The sequence below is a fragment of the Aythya marila genome, assembly GCF_965140915.1.
Source record: "Aythya marila genome assembly, chromosome: 16".
Classification (NCBI taxonomy): domain Eukaryota; kingdom Metazoa; phylum Chordata; class Aves; order Anseriformes; family Anatidae; genus Aythya; species Aythya marila.
The window spans coordinates 8,104,412-8,110,411 of record NC_139057.1 but is presented as its reverse complement, the minus strand read 5'-3'; positions in this window follow the sequence as shown (position 1 = coordinate 8,110,411).

Sequence of the window (6,000 nt, the reverse complement as noted above, 5' to 3'; positions counted from 1 at the left end):
AGTGCCTGCAAAAGTGACCTTTTGCAAAGGTAGCTTAAAATGTACCTTTTCCACATTTCTTGGAATGGTATATTTGAGCCCTAGAAAGGATTTTCCATGTTTTCGAGGTGATGTGCTGATTTGCAAATGTGGAGTATAACTTGACCGATTCATTGGAGTGTTTGAAGGCACAAGTTTTGGAGAACTGGCCTTAGAAATGTATGCTGCAGGTGGCTGTAACTGTAACCCCTTAAGCTTCACCCCTTTCATTTAGCAGGAGCCATTTTGATTTGGCCTTTTCTGCTTGTCTGGGTACAGTATTAAAGTAAATATCACTGCACAGCCGTGATTACACAGTGTTACATGCATTCCCCTTGTGCAGTGGGCAGAGGCTTTCAATTCAGATGTCATTCACAACTTGTGGCAGCAATTCGATGGCAGTGAGATGATATCCCTGCAGTGAGAAAAAGATGAAAGGGAAAGATTTATTTTGTTCTTCTTTTGGAAGCAAGGGACACAGGATGCACACATCCTCTTTCTTCTTAGAGAAACAGCTGTTCTGACAGCCAAGAAATTTCTCCATCTCATCCAATCAAACAGGATATATATATATGTTTACCATCTTGAAACTTCCATTTAAGAGCAGCCAGCACAATTCTACTTCCACTTATAACTGTCTAGCTGAGCTGGTAGCAAATGCACAGATCCTTAATGCACACTGGGAGGATATAAAATAAGATACGTGTAATGGGTTCTTTATATCTATTAACCCAAAGGATACCTCGTTGATAAATACTGACTTTGTGTAAGTTAGAGGAGAGAAGTGTGTTGCTTGTCAGTGGAAGTGGCAGAAAATCAAAACTGCTTGCTGCAGAAGTTCAGAGCATACATCTTAAATAGGATCTCATATTGCAATTTTTACTCACACATGTGATCATCTTTATTCCCATGGAGCATGTGATGGCAGTAAGAGCTGCTGTAATTGGATCCTCTTACCCTTCCTGTTACTGGTCATGAATTTAATTGAAATTCTGGTCTTTTTAATAATTATTGAGAAATTATTCTTTCTTTCCCTATTGCTGCTCCTAATGTGAACACGATGTTCTTAATTTAAAAATTAAATTAGAGGAAAGTCTTTCTGGAGCATGTCTGAGTTAATCAATTAAAACTACCCCCTTTGAGCTGAGCAGAAGAAAATACACTGCTGTCAAAGGGTAAAACAAGGTCCAGCACTGAAGGCTTAAGTAACTTACAGATTCTCAGCTGAGTGGCAGGCAAAATGAAAAGAAGCTATATGACCTCAAAAACAGTGGCTGTCTAATGGTGGTTAGCTGTATGGAACTTTATAAAAATTAATATTAAAAATTTAAAAAATAAAATTAATTTGTTTTACTGTGCATTGCCTTCAAACTGAATAGTCGTAGGCATGACTGTTTCTGCCAGATGATGCTATGAATGGCAACTAGGGTTATGGAAGACATCACGGAAATTAGTCTAAAGCAGATCTTAGCTATGGGAAATAGCTTGTGTATTTAGTGGGTATTTGTTATTTTTTAATGAAGTCTGTGCAAAATACAGAAAAAAATTCAGTGTCTGATATCCAGATGCCTGGCTGTGGAGTCTGACAAGTAAGCAGAAAAAGAAAACATTCAGAGATGTGCTTACATACTTTATGGGCAAGGCCAGCTTGTAGATATATGGCTGGGAATGTCAAAGGGCCCCAAGGATCATGGCTGCTTGGTACTCCCATTTGACAATCTGTGGAGGTTTGGTTGTCTAAGGATAAATCTGCACACGGTGTGACTCAGTGCAGAGACAACTAAGCTGTAAAGTTGAAAGTAATGTAGCACATACCAGAATTTATGTAAAGGCAGTGGCATAAAGTTAATTTACCTTGGGAAGGAGAAGGCATCTCTCCCCATAGAGCTCAGTGCTGAGGTGGCTCACCTGTCTCCTGTACCTCCTTTGAGAGCAGGCGAATATTTATTTATTATTATTCAGCCAGAACCTGAGCTTCTTTCTGTTCAGTGTGACTTTCAGTACAGAAACTGCATAACTCACAGAACGGCACTCCACTAAGAATCTGAATTTTGAAAGCAAACCACAAAGTATTAATTATTTTCTTTCAACAAAAAAAATAAGTGAAGGACTCAATCGCATGGTCATATCTTTGAGGGTCCCTGTATTTATATGCATATGTTTAAAAAAAATAATCAGTTAAACACACCTCTTTGGACTGGGTTTATTATGTTCTTGTGTTATATTTCTGTGGTTAGGAACTTTCCACTCTCTTGTTGAACTGCTGCAGCAAACCCCAGGAGATGCCATCCAGCTGGGGAGTCTGGTTCAGCGATGGGTGTGAATGGGAGCTGGAGGTACACTGCAGGCTTTCTAGGGCTTGGCAAGCTGACAGTTTCTGTGAAAATACCGTGAAACCCAAACTAATACAATCTCATCTTTTGTGTTTTGGGGGGAAGGGCAGCTTTTGAGAGCGGCCTGAAGGATGAGTGGTGGTGCCATGCTGATTGAGTGATGACATACAGGAGAAAGCGGAGGTTAAGTTAGGCTTGGCCTAGGAAAATGTATTGACTCCAGCTGACCACAAAGCTGGAGAAGTGCACATGGCAGCAATGTGTCCATGGGCTGCTCAGTCCCGAGGGATTGCAGGGTGCAGGGAGATGGAAGAATCAGATTTCCTACTAAACCTGCCAGAGACTCTGCAAATGTCAGTACATGCACTCATGGCTGGTATGGACAAAAGGTAACAATGCTGGGTGTGTGTGGTCCAGTCTCCTTGGCTTTCTGACTTTATTCTTTAAGCTGCAAAACGGGCATGTGGATGCTTCTCTCACCATTAACTCTTTGGGCTAGAGCTGCAAGAAAACGTAAGGAAGAGCTCATTACTTTGGTGGGCTTATGAACAGAAGCCTTGAAAACCTGTTAAGAGAGACTCACTAGCATTCAGTGTTTTTTATTCCTATTTCATGTGTACTATTTTGCTGCAAATGCTCTTGAAAGGAAGACAGAATGTGTGTGTTTAGAGGGGAAATGTGGGGAAAAAAGGATAAGGGAAAAAGAAACAATTTTATTTTTAGATACCCTAAGATTTTAGCTGTGTAATGTGCTGCTGGAAAGAGGCATGGCACAGGGTAACCAAAGTAATCTGTCACTGGCCTGACATGAAGGGCTGTGCTGCACCTGAATTACAGCAACGTGATCAATGAAAAGCAATCCCCCCATCTCTGCAATTGAACAGGGAATTACACGGTCCCCTGGTGCTGGAACAAAGTGTGTAATCAAGTTAGGCCCAATGCAAATGCAAATCAAGAGCATTAATTAACAGGAGCTGCACGGCAGTTAAGCGCTGCAAGAACACACACGCGATTCCTAGGCCCCTGCAGCTCTCTTTTGATAATTAGGTTTCTTAGAGAAGAGGAGGAATTCAGGGAGGCAGTGGGGGCTGTGGGGAGGGCACAGCCTTGGCCTTGCCGTCCCTTGTCCCTTGCTGCAGGACACTGATGTGGCCGCCACAGGGAGCCAGGCCCTGGGGCCTTCCCTTCAGCGGCCCTCGTCCCTGCCGAGGTGTGGCCTGGCAGGAGCAGAGCCTCTGAAGGAGCACCTAATTTCAGAGCAGCACGGAGGCTGAGGTGTTATTAAACTATACGTGTGAATTTTTTTTAAGGCTTTTTATGTTGCCTGCAGCTGTGTAATTGCCAGCTTTCATGTAGGCTGGAGAGGGCTGTACCTCTGCCATGTAGCATTTACAATTCTTATTCAACAACAAGCTTCAAAAGGCCCAGAAACACAACTGCGAGGCCCTACCAAATGCCACAGCAAATTGTCCTTCAAAGTGGCTAGTTTCTTGTAATTGTTATAGCTGTCCTCTTGTCTTTGTTTTAAAAACCATTTAGGAATCTCATCCATGGGTGCCATGTGACAGAACAATGCTGCAAGATCAGCTCTTGAGCTTTTAATGCAATGATATATAATTGGAGCCCAAATGTCACCGTACTGATGCTCTGGGCTGCCCCTGCTGCTGAGTTAGATGGGATGACTGATGAGGTACTGCTGGAATTCACTCCATGCAGCACAGCCATCATCTGCAGTCAAGCAGCAGTGGTGATATTTGCTTTTAAGAAGGCCAGGGATTAGGACACGTGGAAGCCAGCTGCTTCCTAACTGAGAAATAAGAGCCACAATCAAGGTGTGAGACTTCCCCCCCCCCCATGTATTCGTTGTTTCACAGCCTCTTGTTCCCCTTTTTCCTTGCTTTCCTGCTTCTTCTAAATTGATTAAATGATGGGATTAAACAGGCCACATTTTTAAAGCCTGTTTTATTCTGAGGATTCTCTGGTGTTATGGTATTTGGGACTTCTGTGCAGAAAAAAATTATTTATTTTTATATATATATATATATATACACAGACATACTGGCTTGTTAGGAAAAGGAATTACAGTATTAATAACAAAAGAGAATTGAACACTGTTACTTTTATTCCTGTGGAGCTCCTTGTATGTTACCCTCTGTGACGTGCTTTGAAAGTATGGGCAGTATTCCTCAACACAAGCCTCATTTTACTGAGATGAAGCGACTTAGCCAAGTCACTCAGTCACTCAAAGGACCACTGCAATCTTTTTTTCTCAGCTTGTATCTTTAACCCCTCTCTTCATGTGGTCTGCCTGCCTTGCTATTCTCAACAGCATAATTAAACATCTCTGCCTCTAAAATGCAGCTTCTTGTGGCTTTTTGTAGCTATATTTTAAATAATACCTTTTTCTTCTGAGTTAGAGGGCTAGAGTAGAACTCAGACTCAGGAATTTCTAGCTGTCCTTTTTCATGGTTGACTACTTGTGGATTCATGAGGCTGTTGGGAAACAGAGGCAGTATTACTCTGTTAACCCTCTCTCATCCTCCTGTGTGATCTGTGATCTTTTCTGCCAAAAACAAAGGCTCCCATCTCCTTGGCTCACACCTGTGTGTATTTGTATGCAGTTGGGTCAGTCAGCTGCAGTAATCAGAGCTGAGTGCTCTAGAAAGTACTGACACCTAGTGCTTTAGATAAAACAAGTTAATTCTTTCTCACCTTAGGCTTTGGAATATCTGTTGTCTGAAGTGGTGTTTTGAGTAGCTCACTCAGTGAAACATCCCTGGTCTCGGGGATGGTTGTATGGAGGTGAGCAAGGAAGAGCAGCAGGAGTGAGTTGAGAAGGACCACGTGAACTCTGGGTCTGGAAAAAGCAAATGATCCAAAATGAAATGCTGCCTTACTCCACATATCACTGCTGTGGTGATCCTATTAGTATGTAAGTCAGGTGGCTGTTATTGTAGGATTGCTTTCTACAATTCTGTTTCATTTTTTGTTCTTATCTGGGACATACCTGGGCCTTAGATTGAAATTCTAATTAGCCCTGTCTCTTTGTATCATTGGTATAGTTTTTTCTTTCCTCATTCAATTTGAAGATGAAACCCAAAACTTGCTTTTAAGGGCCATCATTGTGAGAACTTGTGAAGCAGCAAAAAGCTGGAGTTTTATGGTGTTGGAAACTTGCCTTCCTTTCATACATTCATTCTAGTCAAAGAATACTTCACTGTTTCTCTTAAAAGGCATCCTTTTACTTCTTGCACTTTTCCCCACTTCCTGAGGAGCTTGGAGTCCCTTCTAATGGTGCTTATCCTATTTTTGCAATTGCGTCCATCGAGCCTGTTCTTCAGCATGCATCCCAGCTGAATTCAGCCAGTGAACACAAGTAAGCCATGGCAGTGCTTCTAGAGCTGCCCTGGTTAGCTCAAGGTAAAGATCCTCTTACCTCTAGCTTGCAAGATCATGAGATCAGTCTTTGCTGTGAGCGGGATAAAAAAAAGTAAAAAATCACATCTGAGTAAGTGCAGTGCCTGAATGCTGGGTAGAATCAACTCCAGTGAATTTAACCTGTGCTGCAGACATGTGGGCTGAAGCTGCTTCTCTAGTTTCTTGAAGGCCCAGTTCTTGATACATTGGACCCAAGCTGTAATTGGCCTTG